Source organism: Chamaea fasciata, unplaced genomic scaffold, assembly GCF_029207755.1.
Source record: "Chamaea fasciata isolate MVZ Bird 193981 ecotype frontalis unplaced genomic scaffold, bChaFas1.0.hap1 SCAF_34, whole genome shotgun sequence".
In the NCBI taxonomy this organism is placed as follows: domain Eukaryota; kingdom Metazoa; phylum Chordata; class Aves; order Passeriformes; family Sylviidae; genus Chamaea; species Chamaea fasciata.
The window spans coordinates 531,057-554,580 of record NW_027094119.1 but is presented as its reverse complement, the minus strand read 5'-3'; the positions used below and the strand labels follow the sequence as shown (position 1 = coordinate 554,580).

Here is a 23,524-nt window from a genome sequence, read left to right as displayed (position 1 = left end):
TGTAAAAGCTGTTTGCCCTTCTGGGTTTGAAAGAAGGACTTCAGCAAAATGGTTATGATGTAGGCTTGCAGGTTTTGGCTCTTGTCCCGGAAAATAGTCTGCACAGGTGAGTCTGGTACGTGTATACTTCCAGCGAGACTCTGTGCAGACCAAAACAGGATTTCTTAGGGAATTGAAATCTGTGTGTAAGATGAGAAGTATGACATTCAGGCTTTAGTGCTGGTTTGCTTTATCTTCTTGCAGAACTGCTTTTCAGAAGTTAAAATGTTGCAAGCAGGATACAGTAAAAATCCAGGTATGGCCGCTGTCTCGGTATGTTTTGTTGTATAAGGAAATTGTTGAAGCTGTGAGCCAGAACTGTGTTTCTCCATGGGCAAGGAAATGTGATCAGTGGCTGCTGTGGATGCTTATGTTGCCATTGACTTTAGGGAGGAGATGGTTAAGCTCTGGAGATACGAGAAACTGAAAGTATGAAGATGTTTCAGGAGGCTGTTAGATGACATTTGAGATGTCATTCATTTTATATATTAAAAAAGAACTAGTTCTCTCTTACCTTTGAGCTCTTCTTTTTCTGAAAAATCTTCAATTATCTGCTCTTGCTTGGTCTTAAAACAGTATTTTTCTATCATTTTATAAGACTGGATTTGGAGTTGCAGACAGATGTTTGTTGGCATTGTGATGTTCACTGTTTAGAACTGCTGAGAAAAGGACTGAAGAACCAAATACAGAGAATGGTTAATCTGGTCCTAATTAGCAGCTCTGTTGCTTAATGCTACCCGGAGCTAATACTGAATTTCCGGAAGCTGGCTTTTTAAAAAGCTATGAAAAATAGAAAGGCAGTGTTTTTCTGGATTTAAGAGTGTCATTAATTAGGCATGTTAAATTAGTAGATGTGGGCTCCAGGAGGCACTGTCCTGTAATTAGTTCTGGGCTCGCTTGTTCGGAACTTATTTTCCAGTTGCCAAAGACAATTTAGGGTAGCCTCATGGATAATACTTACCTTCAAGTCATAGTCCAAGACCCTGCTGCCTCAAATTGAGGGTGAAAAAAAAATCTCATCAGAAACAAATCAGTGTCAGAATAGAGGGGAAAATCATGACCCTAATTTCAAGAAGTACATGGAATACTGATACTGTAATAATATTGTCTATAAGACTACTTCTTAAATTAATTAACAGAAGTCAGTCTCCTGTAGAGCTCACTGTTAACTTTTTCACATCCTTAAAGGATCAAACTGTTTTCAGGGGTGCTAGAGAAACTCTAAGAAAGGCAGGTTTGAAAACAGTAGAACACTACTGTCCCCCAAATGGTGGTTTTCAGTATGTAGTGACCATACAGACAGTAATTTCACGGCCGGAATTTTACAGCCTTTTGCATGTTCTGGAAACAACATTTGAAAAGAGCCATTGAAAGCAAACATTCTGCAATCTCCAGTGCCAAATATGCCAAGATCCATATCTCACCAATGCCACAGCACTGCAGGTTTGTAAGATGGTCTGCCAGAGCTCTGGCTTCTGTAGTGTGAACAAGAATTGTGGCTCTGCTACAGGTGTAGAAGACCTGTCATGGAACGTGTGCCTTGTCCAGGTTGTGTACTCAGTCATAAATTTGATTTCTTCCACTCCCTTAAGACATTCTTCTTTGCACAGGTGACGTTTTCAGTGTCAGAAGGTGAATGCAAACAGGGTTCTAGTAAGGACAGAGTAAGGTTCTAGTAAGGACAGTACTGCTGTTGCTGGCATTGCATTCATTGGTTGCTGAAAGAGAGACTCGTTTTATTGACTTGGAAGAGTAAGAGTTGTTCTGTGCTAATGACAAACAGAAAATTGCAAGTCTGTTTGTAAGCCCTGAGCAATCCAAGCCTCATGCGATGTTCACAGGAAAAGGATGCTGTTGCTAATGGGTTGTTTTCCCCTGGTACATGAGCTTCCAGTGTTGGGGTTCCTGTGACAAAAAATAACACCCTCAAGGTGTACCCCATGACTTATGATGGGAGCAAATCCTGCCTCACTTGTTAAACCTTAACTGATGAACTTTATTTTGGAGTTGTGCTGTTGACTCCAGACGTGGAGTTAATATGACCATAATATTAACCATGAGTTTGATAGAACACCTGGTACTGCCTTGGAGGAATTGTATATTTCTGTTCAACTCTCTTAACTTACGATGCAAGCAAAGGAAAGCAACTATAAACTTGGTGTAAACCTTGTCTCCTAAAGTACTTGTCTCATGTTCAAAGAATTGATAGAAACGCTGAGCTCTGCACCTTGGCACTGCCATTGGTTTTTAATGAAGTCACATTAAAAATCTGGGAAGAATAATTGAGTTCAAGTGTTAAACTGATGAAAGCAAGGGAATCCTGTGAGTACCCACTGTGTGTAGTCACTGTTCCACTCCTTCCCTTCGGTCATGGGCATCAAAGCAGGTCTTTGTGTGAGTGGAGTCAGAAGCTGTGTCAAGTCCTGTCCGGGCTGGAGAACTCCATGTCCCAGTGTACAGCCAGCTTTTCCACTTTTATTTCATCTTGGGCAAAAGTGAATTAATATTGGGACACCTAGTGTGGGTGGGACTCTGGTATGTTTCTTTTGCTTCCCGCATGTCTTCTTTCTTTTGCTGTCTGTAAATACTGGGTGGCTGGGAGTGTGTGAGATCTTCTGGCCACCCTCTTTTGGTATGGAGTACAAGCAGTGGCCATCAACATCACCTCTTCTTAAGCTTAAGAATTCTGTCTTTTTCTTAGGCAGTGTGATGCTTTCCAATCGAGTTCATCTCCTTTTAGTGTGTTTCATGACTTGGGTGACTTGCTGCTCTGATTAATATTGGATGTGGAATTGTAAGCAAATGTATAAACCTGAAGCCAGAAGGGCTCTGAAATTCATCTCACATTAGATTATGTAAAATGCCTGGGGTTTTTTGGACCTGTTTCCACCAGTCCCTTTCAATTTAGTTCAAATCTTTGATTTGTCTCTCTACACAGCTGCTATATAATAGAGCTGCTTATGTATCTTACGTAAACCAGAACTTCTTTAGCAGAATCCTTTTTTTTTTTTTTATTAACAAATTTCAGTTGAAAACAGAGTTATCTCTAGTACTTGAGCTTCCCTGTTTTGCAGTGTTACCTGGTGATGTAATGCTTAGTCTGAGAGAGTAATTTGTGACAGAGTTCTTGTGAAAGATACCATGCAAAACACAGGTATTAAGCTGGATATTAACTGGAAACAATAAGGAAGTGTGTTTTGCTGATCTCCGTGTTGACTGGTAGACAGTAGCTATGGAAAAAGTAGCCTTAGGAAAAAGAAAATAAAAGCTTCACCCAAAAAGTGAAGTAAAACGATGTGGTCAGCCTGTCCAGATTAGTTTAGGTAAAAGTATTATTAGGATTACAGTGAGCTAAAACAAACTAAAATTTTTTTCTTCAATTTTGTTTTTAGTCTTATTGTCATGTAAAATTGTTACCAGGAGTTCTGATGCAATGACAGGTTGGCACTGACTTGGAAAAGCATTTTAGTTTTCCTAAGTAATGATTATTGTGTAATAAATGTATGAAAAGTTCTTGAAGAAAGGCATTTTGGGTTTTGCAATGAAAAACACAACTGTAAGAATCTAGAAATGTTTTTGTACCCCAAAATTATTCTATAGCAATCTTCTTGGGGTGTCATTATACACGTGGTAGCACATAAACTGTCTTAACAGGTTCATCTCTTACCTGAGTGTAATAGGTTGGAAATTGAATTAAAATGGCAACCAATTCTAACAGTTGCCTGGCTGTTAATGGTTACTTTAATATCTCTGGCTTATGGTAATGTCTTTAAAGATAATAGAAAGTACTTTATTTTTCTGTTGTGATTCATCTAAGATTGTGTTTTTTAATGGAATATTTTATAGCACGATAGCTAAAGGAGACAAACAGACCTTTGTGGAGCAAACTGTTAAGGCAAGTTTTGTTCTTTCTAATACATACCTAGGGCGTTTGTGAAGCTTTTTTACTTTGGGTTGCTGGTTGCTTCATGTGTGTGTGACTTGTCAGGAAAACTCTACAAATCATTATTTTTCTCTTCAGTATTCTTCAGCCAATAAATCCTAATTAAGTCTTTGAAATACAAAGTCCATCTCCGGTGTTACACTGGATTATACTGCATCTCACATTAACTCTTGAATTTGCAACTGAACTGGCTAAAGCACTTGTTCTCTCCCTTTTTGTTGCTCAGGAACCTGCAAGAGGGAAATGGGTCTGTAACTGAACTGTTCAAATGGTGCTCATGTGCAGCTTTTACTTTTAGTGGGGTCTTTGAGCATCAGAGCTTTATCATGAAAGTCTTTTGACTGTTGACATTTCAGTCATATGTCACTTCATTTCATAGATGCATGAGTGGAAATGTAAGGCAGTAAAAAAAATCTCTTTAGCAGAGCCTTTAGTCTGTACTGCAGTGATTGGGAAAAGAACCAATCTGTTATTGCACTATGAATGATAAATGTGCTTTTGGTAAAGTTATGTATTTATCTTTGCTTCATGAGCTTCAGTAGCTGCTTATTTGAAGAGAGGTGCTTCCAGGATGGCATTCTGCTTGAGTGTAATGAACCATGTATAAAAATCAGTCTGAGGATTGGAATTTAATATTAGATATTCTTGAAGTCAATGAATAGGAGGCAGAGTAGTTTAAATGGTGGAATATATATATTGATTCTGAGTTGGCATATACACTAGCCTCCTTTTTAAAATCATAATTGTTGTTGAATAACAACTTCCAAAGGTTAAATGTAAAACTGCTGTCTCAGGACAGATGTAGGGCATTGCTGATCTTTATGAGAATTTTTGAAAATCATGTCAGAAAAAAGGTAGATTTTGAAACACTGCTCAGTATTACTGAGTAAAAGCCAGTCCTTGCTTGCATGTGAAGTAAATGTTACGATTCCAGTCCAGCAGAAAGAGCTGAAGTCTCAGCTCACCTCCAAGTTGTTGCTAAGATGGGGAACTGCTTGTGCTCAGTACTTTTACAGGTCAGGACACAGAGCACAGTAAGACATAGTGGACATTTCATTTGTAGCTGAGTCCAGTCCACAGGTGTGTCTGAGCAGGCTGCTGAGAGCTTTAACTGGTAGTTGAAGGGCTGGAGTAATGGGAGAGTGATTTACAATGCGAATTGAGGTATAAGTGTGAATCTTCAAAATAGCTGTAAACTGCACATAACTTCCTCTTGCAGACTCACACGACTGCGTTTTAATTTGCTATTGGGTGATACAGGGAAAAAAAGTCAATGTCTTCTTTGCTGTTAAAATTTTATGAGGATAATGCTTTTCATTGTTAAAAAAAAAAAAAAAAAAAAAAAAAAAGTTCCAGACCTCCCAGTTCTAGATTTAGCTGGTAGTTTGGAGTTTTTTAGTAGCCTTTTGGTGTGTGTAGGTTGGCTTTTTAACCTTTAATATTTTATTATTGGATAATCTTCGAAAGATTGTACAGCTAAGTTAAAAGTATTTCTTTTTTCAGCTATAGCATGTATCAATGAACAGGCCTCATGATTGGGGAGGGTTGTTAGAATGCCAGAGTAATAAAAGTGAACAGTTCCTGGTATCTCTTCAGACCAGCTACAGTTTCAGGTGCTTCAGTGCTCTACTTTGGTTCCTGAAGTATTGCAGTTGAACAAACAGGGCAGTCATTGTGAAAGCATTCCATTTCTGCCTGGGTTAGCTGGGGTGTAGAATTTTCTGTTCATCTAGTACTGGGCTATGCAGAGAGAAACCCCACAACTTTCTATATATGTAGGCAACATATATATGTATGTCTGCTTTCCTGAATTCAGTTTTGCCAAAACTGCAGTGGTTCATAGATGTCTGCATGCCGCACCTTCAGTATTAAAATGGAGCTATTTTTAACCTTCTTGCTCCCACAGCATTGGGATCAGCCAGCAAACAGAAATCTCTATAAACCCATAAGCAGACATTTCTGGTGGAGTTGGAGAGATGTTTGTGGAATCAGTTGGATTATGTTACTGAGAGCAGTAACAGTGCCTGGGACAAACAGCTGGTTGTTTGAGCTGTGTGTTACTGCCCAGTCTGTTGGTGTGGTACTGGGGAAGTCATTATTTACTCTCACTGGGGAGTCTGAGGATGTTAAGAGTAAACCCTTTTTCTAGCTGTCTCCGTAAGAAACTCTAAAGGACAAGCATCCCTTCTCCTGGTGTCTGACCCTGGACACTAAACCTGAACTGCAGAATTCAGAAACCAACAGCAGTGTGGAAGGAGCATTTGAGGAGACTGCTGCTTAAGGATGTTTGCTTGGATTTTTATGATGAATTTCCAGTGGAACTTATCTTCAGAATGTGCCGTATTGGAAAACAAAATAAAGAGTAACAGCAGCAATTTTGTGAGTTACCATCCAATTCTTGACAAAGAACCAGGAAGTATGGGTCACAAATTACAGCATAAAGAGAATTGCTCTGAAGCAATTTCAAGGGCCTTATTTTCTAGATAGGTTTTTCCTGTAAATACATGGACTTTGTTTCGAGGTGTGCAATCATTCCTTAGCAAGTTTACAGCACACACTGCAGTGACAAAGCAGCTCTGAGCCCTGAGGTGACATCAGTATAAGTGCAGTAGGGACTTCTGGGAACTTGGGCTGCTTGTGTTGGTGTCACCAGGTTTTTCTGTCACTGAGCTTCTTGCCAGGCCGTGTCATGGTACTTGGGACACTGCTGAGTGTTGGAGTCGTCTGCCTGTGACTGATGGAGCCCTGCATCACTCCTTTCCTTGTCCCCTACCTGCTCTCTGAAATACATCACAACTCTATGGCAGCTTTGAGTAGTTTTGAGACATTAGTGTATTCTAAAGGAAATTTGAGTGCTCTGCTGTGACCGATATGAAATGGAAAGAGGAAAGCTACCTTGTAGTTTGTTGGGTTAACCGGAGCCGCAGGAGAAGAGCCTCATGCTATCATGGTCAGCAAATCTCGTTTATTTCAGGTAGCATACACACATTTATATCTTCTATAATCAGCTCATACATATTGCAAAAGTTAAGCTCAGGATTGGTGCTCAGACTAAAAGTCAGCTACGCCTCTTTCTACATTCCTTTGTGGTTACATTGTTTGAGTAAGTTTTAGTTTAACCATGCTTCTCCCTCTTATCTTTCAGCTACAAGGTCTTGTTATCGGTCTTGTTATCGTATAGCAGCTGTGCTCAAGGAAATAGAAGCTTACTGCCTTGCTGGTTTTCATGAGAGTGCCTGTGTGCTCAGCAAAGCTCTCTCATGTCTGCGTGACCTTTTGCAGCTAGCCAGTTATCAATCACACTCTCCACACTTCCCCCGTTTTCTTTTACTGCTATCATTGTCATCTTAAAATTATCAAACATTGACAATACCATACGCTGCAAACATTGCAACACACAAGGCAAAACTAAAAGCAAAACAACAATTACAAGCAAAATCACAAGCACTACTTGTATCAAATGTTTTAACTAGCCTGTAATGTGCACTGAAGTTGCATGAAAAGTTCACTCAGTCGGGGGTTGTTAACTTCTTTGAGACTTGCGTCTTCAATTCTGGAGACAACTCCCACTACATAAAGTGAGTCAGAAACTACATTAACAGGTTCTTGGAAGGTTTGAAAAGCCCATATAACTGCCAATAATTCTAACGTCTGGAGATTGTCCTGTGGGCTTGCTGGAATCACATGATGATGCCACTGGCCTGCCTTGTTCCAAGTAGCTGCTGCTCGGCGGGAGCGCTTTCCTGCATCAGTAAAAACTGTAATTGCGTGTGGAATAGGTTGGTCTTCTCTCAAAGGTTTAGTAATTAATTGCCATTCTCCTAGCCAGTGCAATAATTTCGGTTTAAGAGGGCCTGTTGTAACAAAACTCGGTGCTTGTAGTAATGCCTCTGCCAATTCTGCGGAGTTAAGCAGAAACCAGTCCAGGGACGCTTTTTCCATAGGTAGATGTATCACACTAGGTTCCTTGCCACTTAGCTCTATTGTGCGTAATCGGCCTTTCATAATTAGCAAGGCAAGTTTTTCAATTTTTTGTGTAATTGTTTTTCTTTGTTGTAAGGGAGGGCTAATCCATTCCAGGACCCCCAAGTCCTCCATATTTCCTGGTCTCTCCCCCGTTTTCTTTTTCTGCGTAATGGCTCCTAGAAGGTGATCTTTGTTATTCCAAATAGTCAGTGAAACAGAAAGGGATGGATCGTATCTGGTGACAAAGCCATTGGCAACACACCACAAAATACTTTGAAGGGCACTGATTTGATCTGCAGAAAGTACAACCGGAGCACAGGGGTCCGTGCCTTTTAAGAGGGGGCGCAACGCTTCTAGAAGGGTGTTAGGAATGCCAACTACAGGCTTAAGCCATTGGAGGTCTCCCAATAGTTTTTGTGCTTCATGCAAAGTGGACGGTGGAGCCTGGATGGTCCTTTTGGGCCTTGTAGATAAGTCTATGACAGGAAGAGTGATACCTCCTGAGGAGCCAAGGCATTTTGTTCCGCGCGGCTCATCAGATCGTGGTGGTATGCTCATAGTTAATTGCGGTAGAGGTATGAACTGGGCGATCCGTTGGCCTTTTGGAATGTTCACCGGCGGGAAAGGTGTATGAGCTATAACAAAAATCTCTCCTTCAGCATCAGCGTCGATAACTCCAGGTTCTACCAGTAGGCCCAAAACAGACTCAGACGATCGACTTAAAATGAGTCCTCCTGCGGGTTGTCCATTAATGAGAATAGGTCTAAAAATTCCGGTAGAAATCACATGTGGACTGCTGTTATATAGGGTAACATTTACTGCTGCTGCTAGGTCCAATCCGAGGCTGCCGGAGGTTGCTGGCAAGAGTTGCCCATCGATGGTGTGACTGGAACTATTTGTGTCCCGGCGCGGCCCAGTTTCGCGCTGGTCTTGGAGTTTCCCGATCCAGATCGGCAAGCGGTGCTGTTGTGGGTATTGGATCGGCACTTGCCGCACCATACGCCCGTGGCGCCACATTCGCGGCGGATGTGTCCCGGCTTTCCGCAGCGGAAACACTTCATCCTCCCACCGGTATTGGGGCTTTGACGCGCCTTCGCCGCTTGGAGGGGTGCGAGGGCAGCTAAAACCTGAGTCTGAGCTGATACTGCTTGTTCTCTAAAAGCCTGAGCCTGCTGTTGTAACCCCTCACCTATCTTTTGCAGCGCTTCTACCACAAATACCTGAGTGCCGGAAGGCATGGCTGCCGCTTTATCTAACAAATCTTGGACATTCCAATTCCCAGGGGCTGAAGCTATGAGGGAACGAGTATTAGCATTCCCATTCTGCAAGATACATTGTTTAACTAGGGCATCTTGCATGTGCTCAGCAATGCCTGCTTTACTTAAAGCATCAATGATTTTGTCCACAAAGGGGCCAAGAGGCTCCTCCCTCCCCTGTTTTATCCCCATATAAAGAGGAACACCTCCTGGAGCTCTAATTTTCTCCATAGCTCTTTTAGCTACCGCCATGGCCTCTCTCAATTTATCAGGACCTAGGGTAGCTTGAGCCTCTACTCTATGAAGCAGTCCTTGACCCATAAGCTCGTCAACAGTAATGCCGAGTAAGGGGTCTCCTTGGGGACGAGGGAGTGCGGCACTTGCAGCCGCCTCTTCCCTCCATCGGGCTTCAAACAGTAACCTTTGATGTGGGGTATAATTTAAACGAGAAAGCCCTCTAACATCTGCGGGCAACAGGAGATTCGTATTAAAAAGGAATTCTAACATTTGTTTAGCGGGTTCGCTTGTGACCCCATAGCTCGCTACGGTAGATCGTAGTTGTGACAAAAGTTTCCAGTCTAAATTAGTAACCTCCGCCCGTTGCCCTCCCTGCGGGTTATTGTGAAAGATAACTGGGAGGGCGAGGGGGGACGACATCTGCTCCTGAGCTGCCGCGGCCAGATCCGTATCTCCCTCCCGCCAGCCCTGATTTGCCAGTGCCGCCCATACTTCCCGTGTTTCTTGTGCCATAGCCTCCGCGAGGTCCGATAAGGCTCCGGGGAACGGCTCCATGGCAACAGGACAGGGAGGGGCATTCCTAGCCTCTGCATTCATGGGGGTGGGGGGTGAAGGCATTAGTGGAGCAGAGGGCTGTGGCGAGGGCTGAACGGTGGGTGTACTGGCCGGCTCTACAGAGTCAGATGACGGGAGGTCAACGGTTGCAAAGACCGGAGGGTTTGGAGCGGAAGGGTCATCCCCATAAGCCCTATTCCTAGTGTGCATTTCACGAGCATTATCGACAGCTTTCTTCTCCGCCTGACACATAAGCAATTCATTATGCACAGTTCTCCACAACTTGCTCATCTTTTTCGCTGCCTTATCATCATCTAGCACTAATTCCCAAAGCTTATCCCCATACCTGCGCCATTCGGCTAATTCATGAACAGTATGGGGGTTAGCAAAAGAGCCATAAGATGTAGCATGGCTCAAAAGAGGGGGGAGCTCCTTATCTAAGTCAAGCCCCTTAAATCCCCGCTTTCTAAGAAAAGCAGTAAAGAGATCATACGCTGCTTGCCTTTCCATACTCACCGGTACCATTGCAAACCCCCAGGCGTCGGCAGCGCGTAGCGGCAGGGCGCACCGATGTGACCACCCCGGGCGTAAATCCGCCGTCCAAAGGACCCGACCCCAATGCAGCTCTAGAGAGGGTAGGGGAGAAGCCCGTTCGGGCGCCAAATGTTGGGTTAACCGGAGCCGCAGGAGAAGAGCCTCATGCTATCATGGTCAGCAAATCTCGTTTATTTCAGGTAGCATACACACATTTATATCTTCTATAATCAGCTCATACATATTGCAAAAGTTAAGCTCAGGATTGGTGCTCAGACTAAAAGTCAGCTACGCCTCTTTCTACATTCCTTTGTGGTTACATTGTTTGAGTAAGTTTTAGTTTAACCATGCTTCTCCCTCTTATCTTTCAGCTACAAGGTCTTGTTATCGGTCTTGTTATCGTATAGCAGCTGTGCTCAAGGAAATAGAAGCTTACTGCCTTGCTGGTTTTCATGAGAGTGCCTGTGTGCTCAGCAAAGCTCTCTCATGTCTGCGTGACCTTTTGCAGCTAGCCAGTTATCAATCACACTCTCCACAGTAGTTCTGTTTAAAAATGGGCTTGTTTAATATCCTATAAAACCTGTCTGGATGCTTTTTACATATCCAGAGGTAAAGAGCATATATGGTCTGATACGAGAACTGCATTTTCATGATTTTGTGGATTGCACATGTACTTTTGTGTAGAGTAGGTGATTCCCTCTTCATCAGTCACTGTGCTCCAAGGCCTCTCTTAGGAGCACAGGCAGGAGTGGAAAACATCTGCCCAAAGATGATGCAAAACCAGCCTTGTTGAAAGGAGCTAAAATAATTGACTGCTACTGGCCATTATATTATGTGATCTGTAGTTGAATGTGTCTGGTGTCCAGTAAACTGCATTTACTCTATTAAGTTCTTAGTACTCCCCTTTCAGAAGATTTTGTGCCTCAAGAGTCACTTATCTCAATGCTCTTCACTTGCATTTCAAACCTGGGTTGAAAAGGGTTTTGTATTTGCTCACAGCTGTGAAGCATTATTCCTTCCTGCCCTTTTTTGCCCCTCTCTCTGCAGTACTTTTAGGCATTGAGGTGTAAATAATTTATTTTTTTTTCTTGAAGCAGTGATTTTTGTTTCTCAGGACCTTGACCTTAAGTTTGCTTACGGAACCACCCCAGGCACGCACTTCTGTCATTCTTTAATCTGCTTGTTGTAAAGAGCCCCATTGTGGTAGTTAGTAGGTGAGAAGGCACACTTTCTTTTTTCCCCTTATTAGTGAAGTCTTCTAGACAGCCACACCTCAGTGAAAGTATCCTCTAGTTGTCATTTAATGTGTTTCTTAAGCTGTGGTCTCACATGTATTTTGAAATTGGCTGACACGAAGTAATTTCTTCCTTCTCAAATATTTACAACATAAGTATTGAGAGTTTAGGTCAAATTGTATCCATTTTTTGAAATTAAATGCTAGCATTACTAGTCCATCTGCTTAGGAAAGGCCTTTGTAGTCAGGGATTTAAAAGAATCACGTTTGCATTCAACAGGAAGATTGAGAAGACAGGCGGTTTGAAATGGCATAATGCTGAATTAAAACATACCAGAACCTTGGCACGTGCCTGTACTCCCTGGATAGCAGGCTAGAGGTGGGAAAGGTGGTGTTCCTAGTTGGAATTAGCAATACTGCCATGGTGGGAAGGATTTTCAGCCAGTACAGTGGATGAACAGCCAAGGGATGGGGGTGCCAACAGCTTCCTTAAAAAGTTAGGAGTGTTCGTGCTTTCAGCAGAGGACAGAGGAGGAATGAGTGTTACAGAATCTACTTTTCTCTGTGCCGGTGGATGGACTCTGAAGTCAGAATTTGCTGTTACAGCATAAGCTTCTCTGGGCTGCTGCTGAAGGTTGTCGCTCTGATCTTTTTCAGCCTTCTGATGTTTGTAGTGGAGTTTCTCACCGATTTTCATGTAAACGTAAGTAATGTTATTGTAACCTGTTCTTCTTGTTTATCCTTCCTCTCTTGAGGAGGGACAATTAATGGCCTTCTAGTTTGACAGGTGTGGTTGGAGAGGTGTCAACCTCGTTTGTCCAATCCGTGGTCATTGCCCAAAGTCAATATAAACCGAAGTCAAGAAATAAACTGCCCTCTTTTTGCCCTGCCGACTGACTGCGTGTGTGTCCTTCATTTCGTGTCCTATAGCAACAGAAGGTAGCAACAGGAAATACTTTTTTTCTTCCTTTTGTTGGCATGTTACAGGAATATGCATTGAGATTTTTGATGTTCTCCCAGGATAATCAATACTTAACACTGTGTCAGATACTTCCTTGAAGAGCTTAAATGACTCATTGTCATATTTGTTCTTATTTTTCTCTTTTGGTTAGCAGTTAATAGAAGATGTTTCTGGTGTATAACAGAAGGTGAATTTAAAAATTGCTATTTCCTGAGTCTTTGCATTCCCTGACATACCTGGGAGGCATTTGTATTCAAAAGCTGGTGTGCTGTTCATGCGCTCCGTTGGCAGGCTGTCTGCTCCCTGCCTCTGATTCCACTCAGTTGTGCAATCAGCAATTCCGCAGATAAGCACATCTTAGTTTAAGTCGTGTGATAAAGGGATGTAACCCTTGCCAGTACCAGCCCTTAACGTTGTGTGTCCTGTGCCAGCTATTTAACTACTTCCTCATTTTAGGTGTTACATTGGAACTTGGAGATCACATGCGCTGGTACAGATTTAAACTTAGTTTTGTGAATAATGAAACGTATGTATGCTCTTTGCATCTTTGAAGAGCACATCTGTGATGAGACAAAACAGTGGCTGTTTTTAAAAAGGGCAGATACGGTTTTGAAGGGTACAGCTTGCCTGTATTCTGATGTATAAAGAGGTGTTTTGCAAACGTGGCTGAGCTGTGCTCCCGTTCCTCGTTCCTGCTGCTCTCATCACCAGGAGCTGAGTTGATGTATTTCCACTTTTATGCCTTTGTGTCACTGCACTGGGGGAGAAAACAGCCAGCTGCCTCCTCTGCTGTGGAACAGGAGCGTGGGGAAGGTGTGTTCGAGTGTCAGACTAATTGTGAGCTGTAAAACAGAGGAGGACGACTGGTCAGACCAGTTCCATGAGTCCAGCCACGGCAGAGAGTCCTGTCCCAGCTGCAGAAAGGGTCACAAGGCAGTGACAGAGCTGTTGTCATGCTGCCCTGGATGGACGGCTGTCATTCATGGATGGATGTGTCATTCCTGGCATGTGGGCAGGCAGGCTTGGGCTGGGCCGCTCTCAGGGTGCTGCTTTGAGAAGCTCCTGTGGAACAAGCAGCAGAAGGGACTCAGAGTTCAGGGTGAGGCAAACATCACACCTCTGCCCGATTGTCCAGATGATTGTCAGGCCTAAGGAAGGAACAGTTTGGGTTGTTGAAAGCAGTAGTTTTGCAAAACAGTGCAAGAAGCCAGCACTTCGCTGTCACTCAACACACTGTGTGCTTGTTTGATGTTTAAGCATATCATACGTAAGCCAGTTCACATGCTTCAGTCAAGATTTGCCTTTTTGGATTGTTTTTGATGCCTACTGAAGACATCATAAGAGGCACTAGACCATTTTGTTTCCTTAATGCACTGTACATAACCTTAGTACATCCCTGATTTTGAGAAAGGAATTTGTAAGGATGAATAGGGTAATACACAAGATGGATATTAAACCTGAAAAGGCGTGGAGCTTCTATCAGGTGGTGTCCAAATTTTACCTGGAGCTTGATGGATTTGTATGTTTGATGTGAAGCAGTCAAATATTAGCATGTTTCATCTCAGCTGTCTACTGGTAGACTGGCAACGTTGATTCTTTTATCACACAAAATGTTCTGCTTACAAACCATGAGCCTTTTCTTTAGTGACATCACTGCAGTTTCTGTTTCTGGCATTATATAGGAAGCCTCTGTTACATTCAGTTGCCTGAGGCTGGCAGAACAAACTTTGAATATTCAGGAGACTTTTGAATATCAGTGTGAATTTGCATTGACAGCTGCTCCATGTGAGTTCTTTGTCTGCACATTTCTGGTGTGAAAGTAAACTGTGATCCTGTGTTCAATTACTTAATTTCTGTTTAAGAGTTCGTCATTAGAACGTAAAAGCTAATATTATTCAGTGACTGTAGGGGGAAAAAAATCTGTGTGTCATGCACAGGCGCAGGCAGATTTGGGCAGATAAGGCTAAATCCAGGGTATTGGAATCATAAATACTGTAAACTTACTGTGGTAAATTATATTCTAGGTACTGCTGAAAATTAAAGTATGACTGCAGGGAACCCTGAATCATCATAATTTACTTTTCATGTTTTAACTGATTTGTATAATCATTACTCAGATTCCTCATGTGTTTGATATAAAACCTACACTTTATTTATGACTAATAATAACTAAGTTATTGTGGATATGGAGTCAGTGGCTTTTTTTTTCTCTGTGACTTAGTTGTGCAAATAATTGTATTTCTGCTTCCACGTAGATTAGTCTTTGTAATACTAACACACGGTATTATTTACAGAAGGAAGTAACACAAAGAAAAGAAAACTTAGTGACCTTCCTAATGTACTTAGTGACCTTCCTAATGTACTTTCTTAACAGGGCTGTATTTTTCACTTGTTGCTTCCATATGGAGAAAAATACCCTCCAGTTTTCTGACTGGACTGGAAATTTTACATGTAACAACCAACATGGAAGTTCATGTATCTGATTTTACCACTCCCTTTCTTGTGGTAAAGGTGAACTGCAGCAGCTGGGCAGTCACAAACAGGTTTGAGGCAGTAGTACATCAAACAACTGCACGTTTTGAGAGGTTCTGTAACACTTCAGAAGGTACTTTTAAAAAGGCTTTAAAAAAACCCCCCTCTGATCATTCCAGAGAAAGCATCATCGAGAACTTGGACTGGAGTAACTACTAGAGAAAAAGTTTCTCAGCTTTATGCTAATGCAGAATCTTTTACAGCTGAGCGTGTGGATTATAAACTACTTTTGACAAAAGAGAACAGATACTAGAAGGTGTATTTTTCTTCCATCTTATCTGTATCATTGGCAAATTATCTTATGATTATTGATTGTTTAAAGTGCACTAGTCTGAAAGCATTGGTTTTTAACAGCATTTTAATTAAGTAGGAGATAATGTGTTCTCCTACTGTCAAACTGAATACTTTTTCTTGCAGTTATGTTCACTTTTACTTTCACGTTGAGACTGTCAGTTAGGTTTGTTCTGTTTGAGAATGACAGAAGTACATTGTACCAGAACTTTCTTTACTAGCAGAAGTTACCAAGGGTAGATGGGTTCCAAAAGGGCATTTGTTGGGACTGCACAAACCAAGCAGTGGGATTTGCTGGTTCCAGTGCTGACCTAGACATAAATCTTTTGAAGCAAAGGGTAATCAGGGATTTTATTAATACCAGAGAAGATCTGTTTGTGGAATGGGGAACCCTTGTCACATTGTATAGACTCTCTCCTTCCCCATCTGTGCTCCACTTGTGTTCTGGTTGCTACTGATTTGTACTGGGTTACAGGCTGTAGCATTGAGGATTTTTTTTTTTTTTTTTTTTTTGCCTGGAGACAAAAAAAAAAAGGAAAAGCTGTTTGCTTGTTACTTAAAAAATGTGTGATTCTCATTTGCTGATTTGTGACTCTTGTCCAGTTGTGCTATATTCCCTTCCACACTCTCAGCTGAATGCTCAGTTTTCCATGTGCTTCCCTCTTGTTGACTAAATCCCAGCTGCAGCCCAGCTGTGGGTTTCAGGTCCTCGTGGGAGGCATTCTCTGCGATGTTATTTCCTGGTAGAAAAAGCTGGGCTGGCGTTGCTTTTTGTGCCCAACAGTGAAAGGTGAGAGTGGCAGCAACTGGTGACAGGCCTGATGGGACTCATAAACTCCTCTGTTTTAACCATGTGAGCCTCAGTAGGAAGTGCTGGTTAGTAAGGCAGCACTCAGGGGAGTGGAGTGAGGCCAAACAGCACAAAAGGGATTTCCTTTCAGGCTGAGGCAAAGGGAAGGGCATGGAGCAAGTACCTGAGCGGCTCAGATGGTGTGGCTGTGTAAGGGAGAGCTGAACAAGTCAGAAAGCAAGGATGGAAACAAGTTTGATGTGGCAAGTAAGCACTTCCTTTGAGGTAGCTCTTGGAATAGCAGAGTTGAATTTATAAATGAAAAGTTTGCCTTGTTTATAAGTAGCCTAAGTTATCCACTGTAGTAGGATAGGGTTGCATATGAAAGTTAGGACTGCTGTAATGAATTTCTCCTAATGGAAATAAGGGCTTCCTGTGCTTGCTAAAAGTGCCAGTAGTCTTTTCAGATACAGGGCCATCTGGGCTTCCTGAAAAACAAGATACAGTCTTATATCCAGGCTCTTCCATAATTATTCTGACTATTTGGATCTCAATATGGTGTCCTAGTGCTTCTAGAGAGCTTCTACTGAGCTTTTCAAGTTCTTGCTCTGCAAGCTACTGTTTGAGAGAGCAGATCTGCCACAGACCATCTGTGCTCTTCCACAGGGGATTTTGGTTGCTTGAAAACAGATGGGAAAAGAGAATCTCACCCCCATCCTCCCCCAGTCCCTTAGTTTCCTGGGTACAGATGCATTTTGCTGTGTGGATGCTTGGTGAGGGAGGACATGACAGTAAGAAATTGGATATTCTGGCTGGACCAGGAAGTCACCCTATGTTGTAAAAATGAGTAAGTCAAGAGATATTGTTGCTTTCAAATCATGTGTAGGGAAGTGAAAGCTGTAAGACCCTGGGTGCTTAATTTTTGGGGGTTATTTATTGTCATGAAGTATTTTTTAGAAGTGATTACTTGGAATTTTTGTGGGTTTAAATGGTAGAATTATTATTTTGAAAAAATTCTGCATTTTTATTGTCTTGGCATTTACTATCTCTCTGCTTCCTGTTTTCTATCCCTGATTTCTCATCTTTTCTTAGAAAAACTTGCATTGGAGCATTTACTTAAAACTTGGACAGAAAGATCAACAAGCTCTGTATAACAGATCTAAATATTTTTCCACTTCGAATTTTACTTTCTAGTAACCTTTATTTCCCCTATCCCAATCTCTTTTGATATTGTATATAATATGTTGTGATATTATATATTGAATTCTCCATCTAGATTTCCAAAGGAAGATTGTGGAGGAATATTTACCAGAAATGCAGAGCACACTGGAGCCAGTCATTGTGTCAGATGATGCCTCTTTCAAGTCCCCAGATAATGAGGTGGCTGATAAAACGCCTGGAATGGAGGAGTGCCCAAGCATCAGTTGCACTGGAGGTGATGCTGCTGTCTTGGAAAGGGAATTGAATTCGTTGCCCTCGGATCGGGATGCAGCAGCTGTTGGCACCAGCAGCAGTGGGGCCCCAGCAGAAGGACAGCAGCAGTGTGGAGGGACAGACTCCTCTGCCAATGCCTGCTCTGAAAGGAAGGCAGAAGGCTCCACAAAGCCAGAACATCTACCTGGTGGAGAACTTGAACGACATGATCCAAAAACCAACCAGACAGAACAATCATTAATGGAAATATTACAGGACTTAAGGGAGGAATCTGACTTTGTGAAGAAATCAGGGGATAAAATCTATTCAGAAAGCCCTTATGACACAGACTGCACGAAGAAGCTTATTTCCACAATACATCAGACTTCCTCACAGGAGGATTTGCTAAAGGAAATAGAGTCTGAACTGTTATCCACAGATTTTTCGAAGGAGCCAAAGCTCCCTAATGGTGTGCAGAAGGGTGAACATGCCTTGGCTGTGTTTGAAAAATGTGTGCAAGATAAATACCTGCAGCAAGAACAAACTATTACCAAGTGAGTATTTGAGTATCTGCATCATAGTTTGGAGGTTTGTGCTGAACAATTTTGGCTGTATGTTGTATGCACCTGCGTGCAACATTTTAGTGTGAAGCAAATTGTCTCAGGTTGGTATGAGGATAGTTAATGAGCTTTTTAAATTTGTTTTTTCAGCAAGGAATCATTTTTACTTGTGGTATGTACTTGTAAATAAAAGTGTGTGCTTAGATGTCTGAATTCTTGCAGGATTTGGCAGGAACTGAATAGCCAACTGTGTCATTGAAGAGCTTGCCAATGTCTAGAATTACTTAAATGCTGCAGCAGTAATGGTGATTTAAAAATAGTCCAGGATTCATTCAGTCCATATGTGTCTGCGGAGAAATGAAATCTTTGAAAGTACTAACTCCCACAATGGGCATTTCATTTATGTTTAAAATTGCTTGTTTGTTTTTCAAGCAGTATTCAAGCTTCTGTCATCATCCAGAAAAGTTGTTAACCAGATGAGAGTATTGTTTGAGTTGGAAGTGTTGTGCAAATAGTAGTTTATCTATACACATTTTATAGACGGACTTCTGAAATGCATGGCTTCTGAGTGTTGCTATAATGAACTGGGCTTAGTAGTTCTACCAGGCAGTATTCAACAAGACTATTTCTGTTCATCAAAAGCCAGTTCATTGCTTGATTTCATGATTCCTTACTTGGTGTTTAATACTTTGTTGTCTCTTTAGAAATGTTTTTTTGCTAACAGAATGTAGCCTCCAACTTAATATTTATTCCTTTTTGCAGAGCTGGGAATGAGTGTCCTACTTTTCATATAAGACTCTCCAATACCATGCTATAGGAGGACATCGAAGGAAGGGAAATCAGATAGAGGGAGAGAGTCCCAGTAGGGAAAGTATTTCCTTGCGCTTCCCCAGTTAACCTCTGACAGAAACCATCCATGTGAGGAAAGGCAGTTGATGACAGGAAAGCTGGAGAATGCACAGTTAGACATGCAGAAGTTACAGAGGAGGAGTGGGAATCTGAAGTGGTGGGTGTGTAGAGAGGGGTAATTCCAGGAGATCATGAGCTAAAGAGTTTTACTTCAGTGGGGTTTTTTTTTTGACCAATTACTTCCTTAGAGACAAGTGTTTTTATATATGTTTATGTTATATATAGGTACAGAAGGCTTTGTGAAAAAACATGTCTCTTCTTTTTGGCCGGCTGCAATCAGCTGACACTTGGGGACTCACCTCAAGAGTGTGAAACTGCTGCTGTACATTTTGTGTTTGGTCCAAAGGGCATTCTGGGTTGTGTTTGTTTTGCCCCTTACTTTATGATCAGCAGAATTTCTTGTAGCATCATTCTGGAAATAGCCCAGTTGTCTCCTGTGGTCTAAAAAAATGTGTGAGCAGCTGTGGCCTGAATTAAGAATTTGTAATCCTGGAATATTCATTAATAGATTAAACAGCAGCTCGCAAGTGCTAAGGTCTCTGTAACTGATGGTTTTGAATTCCTTATAATTTAGGAGACTAGTTTGTTCTGAGATTCTTGTTTTCAGCAAAGGGGTGGGGAATAAAGGGATACTTAAATATCTTTTTCAGGTAAATGCACGCCTCCCACAAATTCATGCAATAAGTGGCCTAAATACCCACTATGTAATAGTGTGTGCAAATATGTAAATACATTTGAGACTGTTTATTCAGCAGTTCTTATGATGTTCTAAACTTTTGAGTTTTATGCTAGAATCTCAAACTAGGTCTGAGTTGGCTTCAAGCAGCTGAACTGGAACTATTGCTAAAAATTGAACTTTATAAGGAGCATGGGCACAGATACTTGTTACCTACTTAGGACTTAAAAAATCTGGATTCTGTTTCTTTCCAGGTTCTGAACTTCCATGGGTACTCTGAGAAATCCATGAAATTCATAGAATCTCCATGTTTTCAGACAAATGACTGGTGATACTGAGTGGAAGTTACCGTCTTCCAGTATCTTAAAATTACTAACATTTAGTTTTGTAGTTTCGTAGGGTTACCAAATGTCCCATGTCATTATGGACCACAACAACCCTAAAATGCTGGAAACAGGCAGTTTCCTCACAAAGAGGTTGCTGCTTGCTGTTTTGGAGTTAATTCCACATGCACAACATTATTATATTTTTTTTTCTTCTAAGGCTTTCATAGATTTTTTTTAGGGTTTCTGGCTTCCAATAAAATTGCAGATTGAAGAGCAAAACTCATATATCTCAAGATTGAAAACAAGCAACTAAAAAAACCCAGTACTGATATACCTTTGTTTTGTACCTTGTTTTAATTTTTTTTTTTTTTTTTTTTTACAGATTGATTAAAGAAAATAAAAAGCATCAGGAACTGATTTTGGAAATTTGCTCAGAAATGGACAACTTGAAAGATGAATTGAAAAAACGAACAGAAACAGAAAAGCAGCACCTCAGCATTATTAAACAGGTAAAGATAACAAATCAGAAGTGCCGATTAGTATTTCACCTGTGTATAATGTCACTGTTATCACTGTTGAACAGGACATCATCCCTGGTAGCACAGAGAAGGTGGGGATGCCCATGCTTATTATCCTCAGCTTTTTAAGAGGCTAAATCTACTCTTGTATTCCAAGAAATTATTTAAAAGCCTTTAGTGAATTTGGATAAACCGATTTTCCGGATTCACATCCCTGAAGTGTTCTGTATCTGGAAGTCTCTGCTGTGGCAGTAGCAGGTACTAAATACAGGCCTTTGCTCAGGGGCTTGTTAGAACCGCAGCAGGCCAAGGAGGACCATGGTGTGTGCAGGGTGTAGGCTGGTTGTAGTGTGGGAGGAAAAGATTTCACAGCAGGTGTCACTGCTTGTCTCTTATCAGCTCTCTGCTGATGTCCCTGCAGCTGGCTGGCCAGCTGTATAAACTGATTACAGGTTATACTTGGAAATTCCTCAAGAGAAATATTTGAAATACTAATTTCTGTTTGTCCAAGTGCTGGTGACTATGCTGGTTGTCAGGTTTCTTTGTTGGTGTCTGCATCACACAGAAATATGTTCACAGAGCAGGGTGTCAGGCTTGAAGTGTTCTAGGGGAATATATTCCTGTAATATATTCATATATTCATGGTTGATTTCAGAGAATATTTGAAAATCAATGATGTGATTGAAAATCGGTTATTTTTAGGCTACAAATTGGAATTGCTTGTGCCTGAATAAACCAGTATGAGCAACTCCCTCATTTTTTCTTGTCTGCATTTCCATGGTAACTCAGTCATGAGTCATGTATGATTTCATGAAGTTTTATCCTGCAGCAATTGCTTTATTCCATTCTGAAAAAGAAGTATTTGTGAGGGTGTTAGTGATACTACGTGCTTGCAAGTGATTTTAAAAAATACTCTTTTGGACTGTAGTAATTTTATATGGCTGTTGATAGCATCTGGAGCTGTAAGAGACATTGCAGTGGAGCATTTTCATTTCTTCATTTGTAATATTTGATTGTTGGAATTTCTGTATTAGTGCTTTATGATAACTTCTATGTAAATGAAAGCATGACTGCACTCACGGCTCTAAACAAACTGTACCTGCCTGCTTGTACATGTGAAGCTTTTTCTCTGGAAAATGATGCATTGGCAGAGCTGAACAGAGTGTGGTCAAGTCATGGTGTGGTAACAAAAGCAAATTAGGTGGTTCTTGCCTCCTTCACAGCAGCTTGGGATTGCACAGAATTTACAGTACCTATCCTGAGATCCTGCCCCTTGTCCCCCAAAGCAAACAAAACCCCCTAACCTGGGTGAGTTTGTTTTCCCCTGGGACAGGAGGAGAGTCACGAAGCACGGTTTGAAAAACGTTTGGGCAGTGTCACAGCCTTTGCAGCCACCACGCTGCTCCTGCTGGACTTGGCAGGGAGCACGCTCCGGGAAGTGTTCCAGTTAACACTGGGGATTATTCTTCAGCTGGATCAGGTCTCTTGCTTGGTTCACTAGGTGGCTAAAAAAAGTGCCAGCACGATGACTAAGCTCATCTTTATTTGCTGAGTGATTTTTCAATGAATTAATTACCAGTCCAGTTCAGTATGGATGCACGGCTGCTTTGCTGGCATGGTGATGGATATGGCACAAGGGTAGGAACAAAAGGGGTGGAAGGTGAAGCAACCTCAGATAGCAGCCAGCTCTGCTCTGGCAGCTCAGCATTTGCTGTCAGTCTGGTTTTTTTGTAGTAAATTACTGTGCCTTGTGTTGTACTTAATTTGAAGCATCTTCACTCTCACTGAAGATGAGAACTGACATCTTTCATGCTTTTACTAGTCATGCAAGGCTAGATGTTGATATGGGTGGTTGCAACTTGACAAGTGTAAAATACAGGTAAATATCTGTTGAAGCATCTAATTTTGTGGGAAATATGCCTGCCTGCGTAAAACACGATCAAAGAGTTATTTTCCCAATAATTATATCACGATGTTGTATTTTAGCTGGAAGCAAGAATAGAAGAGCTTAATAAAGAAGTGAAAGCTAGCAAAGACAGACTTGTAACTCAAGATGCGGCAGCCAAAAATACTATTCAGCAGTTGCATAAAGAGATGGCCTTTCGAATGGAACAGGTAATATGGAAAAACTTAAGCTATTGAACATCTCTATTATTGAACAAACTTGGTTCTTGTAGGAAACATGTTGGATCACTACGTAAGACAAAATTCTCCAAAATTGGAACTCCTTGTGTGCAGTTATATGGGCGTTTTTGGTAACTGTCAGCAGTGAATTTCCAAATAGCTGTTAACACTTCGGAGTGCCTGATAACTCTAATAAAAAATACTTGTTTTTATATGTACTGCATTCATCCATCAAGGAAATCTCATTTTCTTTACCTGTAAGCTGAATGTGATTCAAAAGGAGCTAAAAGCTGGCAATAGCTTTTTTCAGACAGGCTGTCAGAAAATTAATATTTTTCTCAATTCCAGCACAAAGCTCTTATTTTGTCTTTATGTATTACTGAAATCTGGGATTTTCTTTTTTTCCTTTTTAGTATCGTATTATGCCAAGTATTTTTTCTGTTGCATGTATTCTAAAGCTCAGTATCTGATTTTACTTTTTTTTTTTTTTCTAATTTGAAGCAGAACTTGTTAGTGCTGGGGTGGAGGGAATCTGTAAAAGTAAGCCCCTGAAAGGGAGCCAGCTGAAAATTAAGCCACTGGATAATGATTGTGCAGTTGGCATGTGGATGAAGGAAGACAGAGTACCAGTACTGAGTATTTGCAAAATCCTTTTGTTCC

At 41.4% G+C, this 23,524-nt stretch overlaps 1 pseudogene; it reads left to right on the top strand.

Annotated features, from left to right (window-relative positions):
* Nucleotides 1-259: 259 nt before the first annotated feature.
* The window catches only part of LOC136303458 (coiled-coil domain-containing protein 186-like), a 35,248-nt pseudogene continuing 11,983 nt past the window's right edge, over nucleotides 260-23,524 (top strand).